Source organism: Ahaetulla prasina, chromosome 2 (genome assembly GCF_028640845.1).
Source record: "Ahaetulla prasina isolate Xishuangbanna chromosome 2, ASM2864084v1, whole genome shotgun sequence".
In the NCBI taxonomy this organism is placed as follows: domain Eukaryota; kingdom Metazoa; phylum Chordata; class Lepidosauria; order Squamata; family Colubridae; genus Ahaetulla; species Ahaetulla prasina.
This window is the reverse complement of record NC_080540.1, coordinates 203,337,531-203,350,402: the sequence shown is the minus strand read 5'-3', so window position 1 is coordinate 203,350,402 and position 12,872 is coordinate 203,337,531.

Genomic DNA, 12,872 nt, shown 5'->3' with positions numbered 1-12,872 from the left:
AAAGCCTTCTTGGTTGTTGATGTGGATGGTTATTGTGAGTCTGTTAAGATGCTCTATACTACATTAGGAAATAATTCCTACCACTGTTTCCAGTCTGGTCCCACTGTGCATTACAGGAATTTTAAAAAAGAAAAACAGGAGCTAGCACCCGCTTAGCGATCGGAAGATAGATTATATAGAGACCTTCCAAACTGAACTGGGTTTGTGAATATTAATTGCCATGGTTACACTTATGCAAAGAAGATTAGCTAAGCTGGCTGGAGAATTCTGGGAGTTGAAGTCCACAAGTCTTAAAGCTTCCAACTTATTTCAATGGAAGTTCACCCATGGTGGGATATGTTATCCAAGATCTCAACACAATCTTTGGGCTTGTCTAGGAGCAATCATATTTAGGATGATTTTTTTTTTCAACCAACAACATTTTAATCATCGACTTAAGTATCTGCATCCAGCCTAAAAATTTTTTTTTCAAGGAATCTGCCAGCATAGTAGTTTTATTGAATTCAAAATCCTTAACCATTTGACTAAGTCCTTCCTTTTTCCCTTCCCATAATCCAAAACGGTAGTTAGACACTGAGGTCCAGAAAAATCTTATAAACATTTTCCTACCAAACGAAAACCAGCTCTTCAATGCCTGCACAAAAACTTCTGCAATTATGCTCTACTTGGATGGGGAGGGTGGAGTTGTTTTTCTTTTAGTGAGAGGCACCTTGACAGTGTCTTTTTTTCTCTCCTTTAATTATCCTCCTAACAATGTCAAGGAACAATTATTCTTTTTTTAAGCACTCCTACACTGTAAAGACTTCTCTTGCCTGCACCCACATAGTACACAGAGCAGACAATTAGGCATACAAAATATACAGTTTTGTGAAAGCAAAATATTATAAAACTTTCTTCTTTAAAAAAAAATTCCAGAAACCTAGAGTCAGCCTTGCGTGTCTATTTATATGAATTTTGTTTGAGCTAGTCACCTTGAAAAAGATTGTGTCTACAGATTTTGTTCTTTTAAATAGTACAAAATAAATATTTATGGCCATGAAGAAAATAGGGGAGATGATGATGAAGATCTGCACATTTTTCCCATCAGTTTGGACTCCAATTGGACTGAGAAATTATCTTTAGATTCATACCAATTGGCCGTCTTCCAAAATTCAGAAATAGTACAATCCACACCTTTCTAATGACCTCTTCCTATGTAGATATTTCTCCTCATTTGAGCAGAAAACTACAATTACTCACAATCCTTTTGTCAAACTTTCTTTACAAAGCTTACGTTTTATGTCCTCTTCTCTGAACCCATCACCAATTTATTTGTCCTCAAAGTACACATACAGTCATCAAGAGTGGGTACACTCTTGCTCTGCATGAGGTCTGACTAATGTAGAACTCCCCTTTATTTGAAGGCAAAAGCTCCTAAACTATGACCTTAAATTTCAGTAAGCAACATGTGCTTTTGCTACCTTGGAAAATATAAGGCAGGCAGGAACACCTTAAAAGTTAGATGTATACAGTATACACACACTTACATATGTATGAAAGTGCATCTGTTACACAGTATATGCACACATACATACACATAGAGTCATGAAGTTCTTATTCTAACTGGACTGCCTCCTACGTAAATGCAAGCTCTATTCCTCGTATTTTCCTGGCAAATTTACTAGCTCCATTGTGCAGGAATGCAGCCCAGATATAGCAGCCCTAAACAACAAATATGGATTTTCCTTTTCTTCCCCCAAGTTATTGTTTCAGCTTCCTAGTCTAATTTAACTGTCCCAGGATTTCCTATTTTTTATTTATTTATTTGTTTGTGTTTGTTTGTTTGTTTGTTTATTTATCTGTCACAACAGTATATATAAGCATAAGCAAGAAATAACTATACGATATATAAGCAGATATATAAGCATAAGCATGAAATAACTATATGAATTGGATACAGTCAAAGGGAACATTAGGACAGGAATGGTAGGCACACTGGTGCTCTTATGCACGCCCCTTACAGACCTCTTAGGAATGGAGTGAGGTCAATAGTAGATAGTCTTTGGTTAAAGCTTCGGGGATTTTGGGAAGAGACCACAGAGTCAGGTAGTGCATTTCAGGCCTTAACAACTCTGTTACTGAAGTCATATTTTCTGCAATCAAGATTGGAGCAGTTCACATTAAGCTTAAATCTCCAAATTTTCATGGCTTTTTTCCCCCAAGATCCATTCAAAGTCAGGTACTGTTTTTGTTGTCTTGGGAAATTGCTGGCTAAATTTATACCTTGTGCTACATCAGGGTGTATTTAACGAGCCATAATTCATAGGTTCACACAAAATGTTATGACCAAACTGGATCCTATTACTTTGTCTAACCTTCCCTACCAGGATATAACATACTTTTTAGAGGACTAAAATTGAGGAAACAAAACTTTAAGGAACCTCTGTTTCTAGCACAAACAAAACTCACAAGTCACAATGCACTACCAGTTTCTTCCCCAAACCTCCAAAACTTTAAGCTTAAACATTCCTGTAAGGGGTGTGCATAAGTGCACCTGCGTGCCTACCATCCCTGTCCTAATATTCCTTTTTACTTACTCTTTTCATGTATCCAAATTATGTTTATCCTTTTATCTTATATATGATTGACAAATAAATAAATAAAATAAATAAAAGTCACCCACCTGGATTACAACACACGTTTTACAAAGCAGCATTGCCATAACTCAACAGAAACTTTCAGCAGCTTCTACTTACCTCCTCTTCTTTTTATGTTTTTTTTTCACAAGCAATTATTATTATTTGTAGTTTTTATTCCACCTAAAAAAACCAAATGTTTGTGCCTAGTTTCATAAGGAGATGGCCTGTTTTTGCATGGCAAACAGATGCTTAATTGGTAGCAATGCAGAAGAGCAAAGGCGTGAATGCTAATGGGATGGCTCATTTTTGGCACATGGTTAACAAGCATAGGAACTTATATCAGGTATTACTAATAGTTTGGCTCAACTCTATGGCATCAAAAGCTGTTATGCCCCGTTTAAAACATATGCTGTGCTTCAGATACCAAATCTTTTTTCTCCCACTCTTCCCTGCAAAATTTCGGCAACTGTCAATGAAAAGGAGGTTATGCTTAAGGATTGTCAACTGACCAGAAAAACAAAAACAGCTCCAACCTGCTCTACCAGCTGCTGGTTTGATGAAAACAGCAGCTGAAGCTTCTCAAAGTAAGGTGAAAGATCATTATCTACTAATATCTGCAAATAATCCCCTCTCAACCCAATTACCTGTATGCAGTTTCAAATTATAGTGATGGGAAGGAGCACTATTCATGCTAAGGCTACCTACCCTGATATTTCTATACTCATGCATGGATGTAGTCCAGTGGTGAAATCCAAATTTTTTCACTACCGGTTCGGTGGGCATGGCGTGGTGTGGCTTGGTGGGCATGGCAGGGGAAGGATTCTGAAAAATCTCCATTCCCTCCCCACTCCTGGGGGAAGGATATTGCAATATCTCCATTCCCACACCACTCTGGGCCCAGCCAGAGGTGGCATTTGCTGGTACTTGGAACTGCTCAAAAATTCCGCTACTGGTTCTCCGGAACTTGTCAGAACCTGCTGGATTTCATCCCTGATGTTGTCCCTTTTTATGTTTTGTATCAATCATAAATAGCAATAGCAACAGCACTTAGACCTATATGCCACTTCATAGTGCTTTACAGTGCTCTCTAAGTGGTTTACAGAGTCAGCATATTGCCCCCAACAATCTGGGTCCTCACTTTAGTGACCTAGGAAGGATGGAAAGCTGAATTAACTTTGAGCTGGTCAGGATCGAATCCCTGACAGTCAGCAGAATTAATATGCAATACTGCATTCTAACTACAATGCCACCATGGCTCAAAGTATCTTCTAGTAACAGAATAGCTTCACTTCCCCTCATTGTAAATTGGGTTTACAATTCCTAGAATTAGATCTGGCCATCCTGGTTAGGAATTCTAAGAGTTCCACTCCCAATGTACTTAGAGACCACTGTGTTGGAAAGACTGGCCTAAATGATAAACCCTTTATTTTTTTAGTTCCAAAGACAATGAGTACAGGCTATCCAATGACAAAAATATTTTGTTATCTTTTCCTTCAGTAGACGAAAAAATCAGAACAAGATTAGCCTAGATATCTATCTGCTTTAGGGTAGACAGCTAAAAAATAAATTGTGCATGTAGAAGTTATTCATGCTGAAATATGTCCCACATTATAATCTGAATCTTAATGCAGGATATAAATCAAATTCTTAAAAAAAATTGAAGAAAGGGAGCCTCTTCTGCATCCAGTTACTGGAATTATACTAAATATACTCAGCTAAGTGGCACCACCTAGTTGTCTTTGGCTGATCTCCGAAAAATTAAGCAGTATTGGATGGCAATCATTCAGGAAATGCCAGGGCTGCCAGCTAGACTGGAAAGTTGGAAAATATTATGGGAGAAGGCAACAGCGAACTGCTTTTGTATCATTGCCAAGAAAACTATGCCTCTATTTATGAAGTCATCTAAAGTCTAGGTCAACTTGAAGGAGACTTTACTTAACTATAAGTGGGAAGTTATGCCAGGCTAACTGATCCCACCAACGAATATCAGATAGTTGAATTTTCATTTATGACTTTTATAGTCTACTCTCCTCCAAGAACTGAAAGGTTACAGCGGTTGAATGGAAAGTATACTTGTACCTTTATAACAGTAACATTTCAATAAACCAAACGAGAAAAAAAGTCCTTGAAATGAGTTCTTTTGTTATCTATTCCTATTTTTCCACGTAACTTGTCACTAGTTCTATCGTCAATGGGCAAGCTTAAAAATGTCATGAAGGAACTCCATACTTTGTCTCTTCAAACTGGTTCTGATAGCCTTTTCCACCTTTTCATTGCAAGCTCACATTCGAGACCCGAGTGCTGTTGTGGTCCGCCAGCAGCCTGCGGAGCTGGCAGCAGAGTTGGAGAGCGAGGAGGCTGGGGAGGAACATGGGCCAGTCCTTGAGTCTGGGGAAGGGCTCTGTGTTGGAGGCAGAGATGGGGCCAGGGCCATCTGGGCATTATGTGCTGACTCCAGAGCCTCCAGAGTCTGACATCAGTGAGGCAGACGAGCAGAAGGAGCCTGTTCCCAGTGCGTGCATGCGCAGAGCTGCCAGAAGGCAAGAACAGTTAAGACAAAAGGGGCGACTTGGGAGTAAGGCTTGGAGATGATTGGCCCCTCCCATAAGACATAAAGGTGGAGCAAAGGGACATGAGCCTTTGCAGGAAGCAACTTTGTTCATTATGGTTGATTTAAACTCTGAAGCCCCGTTTGATTTTGTGTTCCATTTGGCTTTGCAAAGCTAATTGGCAATTAGGTATCTGGCAGGGTTTCAAGGGAAATAAAGATGGGTGCTTATCAGCCTTATCCCGAAAGATTTCTGAGTGGCAGACTTCTGTCAGACTATTCACAAACTGCTTGGGACTCATTACGGGCTATGAATGAACATAATTCACAGCTCTTGAAATAAAAAGAGGGTTTTTGGGACTAAGTGTGTGATTGTTACTGTCTCAAGAAGCCTTGATCAAAACAAGTGCTGCAATGGAGCAGGATTTAGCTCCCGTCCTTTGCTCCAGCTCCTGCCTTGAACAGGAGATGAAAAGAGCACCCAACCGGGTGTCCCCCGGGCAACAATGATGTCAATGGCAAATCCTTTAAACCTGGAAACACCTCGGTGCTTCTGACGTGAGTGCTAAATTCTGAATCAGACAAATGCCCACAAAAGCATTACATCGATTTTGAAAGAGGTGGAAATTACATACCATCAAGTCTGGATGATACGGTGGATGGAGTGAGATCCAACTTCACAATTCAAGGAAATCCATGTGAATAGCATAATCTGAATCCCCAAAACATACCAATGAGTTTTCCTGCTAAAGCCTGAGGTTTAATTATTTGCAAGTGAAGCAGTCATTCTCACAGCATGACAATAACTACTAGCAAATTTCAGCTGTACTAATTTCAGCTGTATTATCAGCATGCAAGGGATTCATCTTACACAAATCTTCTGATATTGAAGTTCAATAATGTGACCATTCCTCTGAAATGCCAAGATTAACAAGATATTCCTTTCAGTATTCTGCCAATTGTCCTTAACCAATTCATCTGCAGGCTCTTCAAACAGACACTCATACTCTAGTTACTTTATGGCTTGACTACTGCAACATGCTCTACCTGGGGCTGTCCTTGAAGGCTACCCCCAATTGGTTAGAACATGACAGGCATGCCTCAGGATGCCCAAGTAACATCTCTACTGGTTGCCAGTTTACTTCTAAATGCAATTCAAGGTGCTGGTTGTTACCTATATAGACCTACATGGTTACCTTAGGGACTGCCTATTTTCCATAATATCTACCCAGCTGATTGAACCCTACAAGGTTGGTACACTCTGGGTTCCTTCAATTATGTCATCTATTGAAACCCCAGAAATGCACCTTCTGGAATGAGGTTCCCCCACTCTGCTGTTGTTTAGAAGAGCGGTAAAAACCTGCCTCTTCATTCAGGCCTTTGGCAAGGGAGAATGAGACCCCTCATGTCATCATGCTTGGCATCTTTTATCTTATGTTTTATTGATTTTATTGTAATTTCTTTGTTGTGGGTTGCCCAGAGTCATGAGTGGCATTCAAGATGATGATCGAGTCCTTTGCAATTTACAAGTTGTCCACTTCATTCTTGATCCCCAAAGTATACAGTAATATATATCAACACCCAACCCCCTCTTTCCAATACCAGGAACAACTTTTAAATATTTCCAAAGATTGGTGAAAAACATTTTCAACAATCATGATCTAGTGCAGGGATGTCAAACTCGATTTCATTGAGGGTAGCATCAGGGGGGGGAGGGGGCTGGTGAACTCAACGTCACTCATGTCGGGGGCAACTGTGGTGACCAAGTGCTAAGGCAGGACTTACCTCAGACCCTCCCTCACATTATAATCCTTCCTCCCTCCCTCCCTCCTTCTCTCTTCCTTCTCCTTTCTTCTTCCTTCCTCTCTTTCCTTCTTTTTCCTTCCTTGCTCTCTCCCCATCTTCCCTTCTTTTTCTTTGCCCTTCCTCTTTCCCTTTCTCCTTTCCTGTCCCTTCTTGGATGCTCAAATGCAAAGGAGGAAACATTTCTCCTTTTGTTTTGTTTTTACTTTCTTTTGCTAGCCCTCTGCCAGCGAAAATGGAGCCGGGGGTGGGGGGGAGTGCAGATCGCCCTCCCGAGCTCCGTTTTCACTGGCAGAGGCCCTGTGGGCCAGTCCTTCCCTGTTTCCAGGGCGGCCCTGCAGGCCAGATTTAAACCTTACATTTGGCACCCCTGGTCTAGTGTCTAATGAGTACAAAAGAAAAAGGGACTCTAAACTCAGTTTAGTCTCTCTGAGAATGCTTCATCCTTTTGAGATTTTTTTTTTTTTTTGCCATCCTCAGTTTTTGCCATACCTGAATCACCATTCATCCGTTTGCAAGAGAAAAACTTTGGAAGGAGATAACTTTAAGATATTTTGCTTCTGTACCATATGAGATTAAAGCTAGGCTCTTGAGTTTTGCCTGGCAGCCAATTAAGAGTAGAAAAAAATAGGAATTAATACATTTTGCAGCAAATCTCCAAATCCAAATGCTACATACTTCTGGCACGCCCAGCCCAACGTTTGAATCCATTTCAGATGCTGTCAGAGTGTTAAGCCATTCAATTAATTACAGATACAGATGTATAAACTTCAGTGATTAAGACCTGGACTCCTGGTAAATGCATCCGTATACAATGATACAACTTTTTTGGCAACAATTCCAAAGGGTTTTGCCACCGCTGCAATTGCAGTTCTTTTTGACTTCCCAGTTTTTGTGGTTAGGCTCCAAGAAAAACTGGCAATATGGTGACAATAAATCTCTTAAGATGGGAAAGGTGAATCAACTTGAAGATTAGTCACTGGATGAGTGGGCTTTAGAGAGGAGTCAAATGAGACTGAAAATGTAAGCTAGCTTGGCATCCACCCACTGTGCCATCGTTAGCAAGAAATGCTTTTCTAGTTAAGAAATAGATGAGAAACCAGATGCTTCATTGCTTGCCAGATTTTCTGTAGTTTCAGGTCAGCATTTTATTTTCCTGACAAACATTTAAAGATGCTCAGATTAAAATGCATCGATGTTTAAGTCAAAGATAGAAGATAGATAGATAGATAGATAGATAGATAGATAGATAGATAGATAGATAGATAGATATCCTAAAAGTTTTGCTAAACTATTCCAAATACTTCCCTTGCTGCTAAGGGAATGTTTTATTCAATCTAAAACAAAGACAAATATTGAATATTTTGTTTCTGCTCTATCTCAGGCAATACAATCACTTGGATTGTCCTTACCTCTGTTCTATGCTTTGCAGTAACAGCATTATAAAAAAGAGGTCTAAACCAAGAGGGCAGAATCACCTACATCAATGGTCATTGGTAGCACCAGAATTTCAGACATCAGACAATTTATGCTGCAGATCATGGTGAAAGCATGGTGGAGTCATAGAAGCAGTAGCACAAGAAGCGAAAGAAATAAAAACAACGCGGAAGAAAGGACGATTCCCCAGAGGCAACTGAATGCACATTCTGCATCCGAAATAGATGCTGCAGAATGCCACAACCCAGCTTTGCAGAATAAATCACTGGGAGTACATTCACTCAAGTCATCTTGCTGATATGCAGAATGGCAGGTAGTGAAAGGAGGTGGGAAGTGAGACAATCTTTCCTTTAAATGAAGTCTTCCTTGCTTTAAACTCAACTCCTCGTGATTACAGATAGCTCTCAACTTATGACCATAACTGAGCTCAACGTTTCTAAGCAAGATAGCTATTAAGTGAGTTGTCCCATTTTACGACTTTTCTTGCCACGGTTGTTAAGTGAATCACTGCAGTTGTTAAATTAGTGACACGGTTGTTAAGTGAATCTGGCTTCCCCATTGACTTTGCTTGCCAGAAGGTGCTTGCCAAGCCGCCAAAATTTTGATCATGTGACCGTGGGAATGCTGCAATGGTCATAAGAGTGAAAAACGGTCATAAGTTGCTTTTTTCAGTGCTGTGGTAACTTCGAATGGATGAATGATTGTAACTCGAAGATTACCTATTCATAGATATAGCTATGGTGACTCAGAGTTTTTGCAACAACATGGAGGTCAGGGGTGAAATGCTCCCAGTTCGGACTGGATCGCCCGATCCAGTAGCGATGGCAGCGGGTGGTTCGGAGAACCGGTAGCAAAAATCCCTGCCCCCACCTTCCCCCCACATGCCCAGCTGAGCCACACGATCATCAGAGGTTTTTTTTTTTACTTTTAAAAGCATTTTTTCTCCAGCTGAAAAAAAGGCTTTTAAAAGTGAAAAAAAAAAGCCTCTGATGATCACGCGGCTCAGCTGGGATCGTCAGAACCTTTTCAAAGCATTTTTTCTACAAGCTCTTTGGCCGAAGATGTTGTAGAAAAAATGCTTTTAAAAGTTAAAAAAAAAAAAGTTGGCCACGCCCACCCAGTCACATTATCCCCACCACCAGCAAGCCACACCCACAGAACCAGTAGTAACAAATTTTACATTTCACCCCTGGAGAAGGTTCACCATTGCCTTCTTTTGGTAACATTTCCGGTCCAGTTTACAACCTACTGTAATATCAAACTAGCCACAGTCTGCTTAGAAGCTCCCACCTCCTAAACCATCCCTATTAATAAACCTACTCTTTTTGTTTGCCTAATGGCTAATGTTGAGCTTCTGTTAAGCCCTAAGAAAATCAGAAAAGCCAGGCAGTTCAAATGAGTATAAAGATTTATTGCAAGCTCATGCTGTCTACAAGAATCTGAACTACTAGGTTGAAGCAAATTGGAGGTAGATAAGAGTCAGTGGAATTCAAGATGGGCTGGACTTAGATCTCTTGTAGGCACAAAGAGACTCAAGACTGATGATGCACTTGACCCCTCCCTCAGGATCCGCCTAGTTATCTCCAAAGCTTCTTCGCCCACCCAGAGTTTTTATTACACAAACAAATGCCCAGTTGGGCAGACTAAATTGATTGGCTTGAGAACAAAAATGGTATATCTTAAGAGAAAAATGTATAAGTAAGGTCTAGCATGGATCAATAATGAATCCCCTCCTTTTTATTATTATTATTATGCCTAAAGCTTCAATAAAGTGGACTATTACATTCTGTGTTGAGTGCCAGTGTAGAGAAAGTAAGTATCACAGACCAACTATGTTTATCTGAAGTCTTCAGAGTTATTAAGGCTATAAAGGAATGAACCAAAAGAGATTTTTCTCTTCGTTTTACAGTATTGAGAGTTTCTGGCAGATGCTTCACTTCTACAACAGGCTAGCATTGTAAGTAAAAAAGCATGCTTGCAAGTTATAATAAACAACCGAGACGGAAGAAAATAATTGTGTTTCCTGTAGAAGAAGTCTACTGATCTGTACTGTATGACTGATCAGTCAATTTCACTTAAGGAATCTTAGCAGCGCTATAATAGTGCTAGTGATTAATAGTTTAAGCACTGGACTTTTCTTAAAGTTTTTGGAGTTTTGATTAGAAAAGGAAAAGAGCTTGATGAGAAAGTCAGGAATGGAGCGTAGTGAGTTCAGAAACATTTTTTCCTCTCTCACATGACTCTAGAATTCAGTCCAGTATCAACTATTTGCAAGTTGTTTTTTTAAAAAACCAGATAAATTGATTAGCAGCAGGATTAGCACTGTTAAAGGAAATATTTCCATTTCAAATTATATCCCTTAAAAATCCTCCTTTTTTAGAGAAAAACAGTCCAATATATAGTGGGGAAGCAGAACATTTTTCTAAGCATACACATCTCTGTACTATAGCTGGAACACTACTGTAAGATTAAAGTTAGCAGAGCGTTTCCATGACAATTTCTAGATGTGTAGATTTCAATCCCCAGAATTGTCAGCAGTGGTCATCCCAGCTGGGGAATTCTGGGAGTTGAAGTCCACATGTCTAGAAGTTGCCAAAGTTGAAAAAGACTAGCTACAGCTCATCCACGACTTACAACCAGCTGCTTAACAATCATTCAGAGTTATGATGGACCTCCTCAAAACTACTTACAACTCATTTTCAGAAACATCTGGAGTCACATGATTGCATTTTGAGCTCTTGGCAACTGGTTCACCCTTACAACTGTTTACAGTGTCCTGCTGTCACATGATCATAATTAGAAATGGGATTTTGTTTGCTGGTTTCCGGAATTTATTTCTAGTTTCCAACAACAACAACAAAACACCCATTGGAAAAAATGAATTTCCTTAACAACTGACTGCTGTATTCACTTAATAGCCACTGTGTTTGTTAACAACCATCATAAAAAACAGTCATAACTTCAAATCCAATTATGTGATGCCTTGACTTACAACTGCAATGACTTATGACCGTAATTCTGACTCAATTACAGTCATTTGTTGAGACTACCTGTTGGCTTCCTGACTAGAAATCTCATGATAAAAATGCAAATACAGAATGAAAGAAATTATAAAGTTAGGGACCAGTTTTTATATATTTTTAAAACTGTGCCAAGCCATCTGTGGCTAATGTAAAAAAAAAAAAAACAACAAATAAGTTTTCAGTACTAGGTGACACATTGTTTATACTTTGCCATGTGAGCCTCCATCTGTCCTAGAGAAAAATCAACCCTCTTCAATGATAACTCCCAATGCTTAAGGATAAAAATATTTTTTTAAATAAAATATCTATAATGATCAGCTTAACTCTTATCTTCCAGGAGAAACCCCATTTTACCCTCATTAAGAGTATCATGCACAAAACTAATACAAAGCATGATGCCTGATATAAAACAATGATTGGGGATTAAACAGAAAAAAATATTACAATAGCCAACATTTTTCCCAGTGGAACCAATTCATAGAACCTGTTACAACAACAGGAGAGAGAGAAAAAGAGGTAAAGTTTTAGATCTCCAGTTTAGGGCAAGAAAAGACTAGTTAGAAGACAATATTAGAGAGTCATTTTCAGCTAGTTTAGAAAATGGTACACTAGAAGTTAACTAGTGGTACACTGCTCCTCCCCACCTAGCAGTTTGAAAGCATGCAAATGCGAGAGATTAATAGCTATCACTTTGATGGAAAAGTAACAGTGTCCCGTGAGCCTTTGACATATAACCATGCTAGCCATGACAGCGGAAAATGTCTTCAGAAAAGTGATGAAATTCAATTTTTTTTTACTACCGGTTCTGTGGTCGTGGCTTGGTGGTCGTGGCTTGGTGGGCATGGCAGGGGAAGGATACTGCAAAAGCTCCATTCCCACCCCACTCTGGAGCCAGCCAGAGATGGTATTTGCCGGTTTTCCAAACTACTCAAATTTTCCGCTACCGGTTCTCCAGAACCTATCAGAACCTGCTGAATTTCACCCCTGCTTCAGACAATGTGGCTCCCTCAGCCAAGAAACAGAGATAGTAATAGCAATAGCACTTAGATTTATATACCACTTCACAGTGCTTTACAGCCTTCTCTAAGCATTTTACAGTCAGCATATTGCCCCAACCATCTGGGTCCTCATTTTACCGACCTTGAAAGGTTGGAAGGCTGCGTCAACCTTAAGCTGGTCAGGATCAAAGGAATCAAATTCCTGGCAACGTGAGCAGAGTTAGCCTATGCTGCGTTCGAACCACTGACCCACCACAGCTCATATGAGCACCATGGGAATGGAGATTTTGCAGTATCCTTCCTTTGCCACACCCACCAAGCCACACCCACCAAGCTACACCACGCCCACCAAGCCATGCCCACAGAACCGGTAGTAAAAAAATTGGATTTCATCGCTGCACCGTGCCCTAGAATCAGACATGACTGACAGGGAAACCTTTATCTT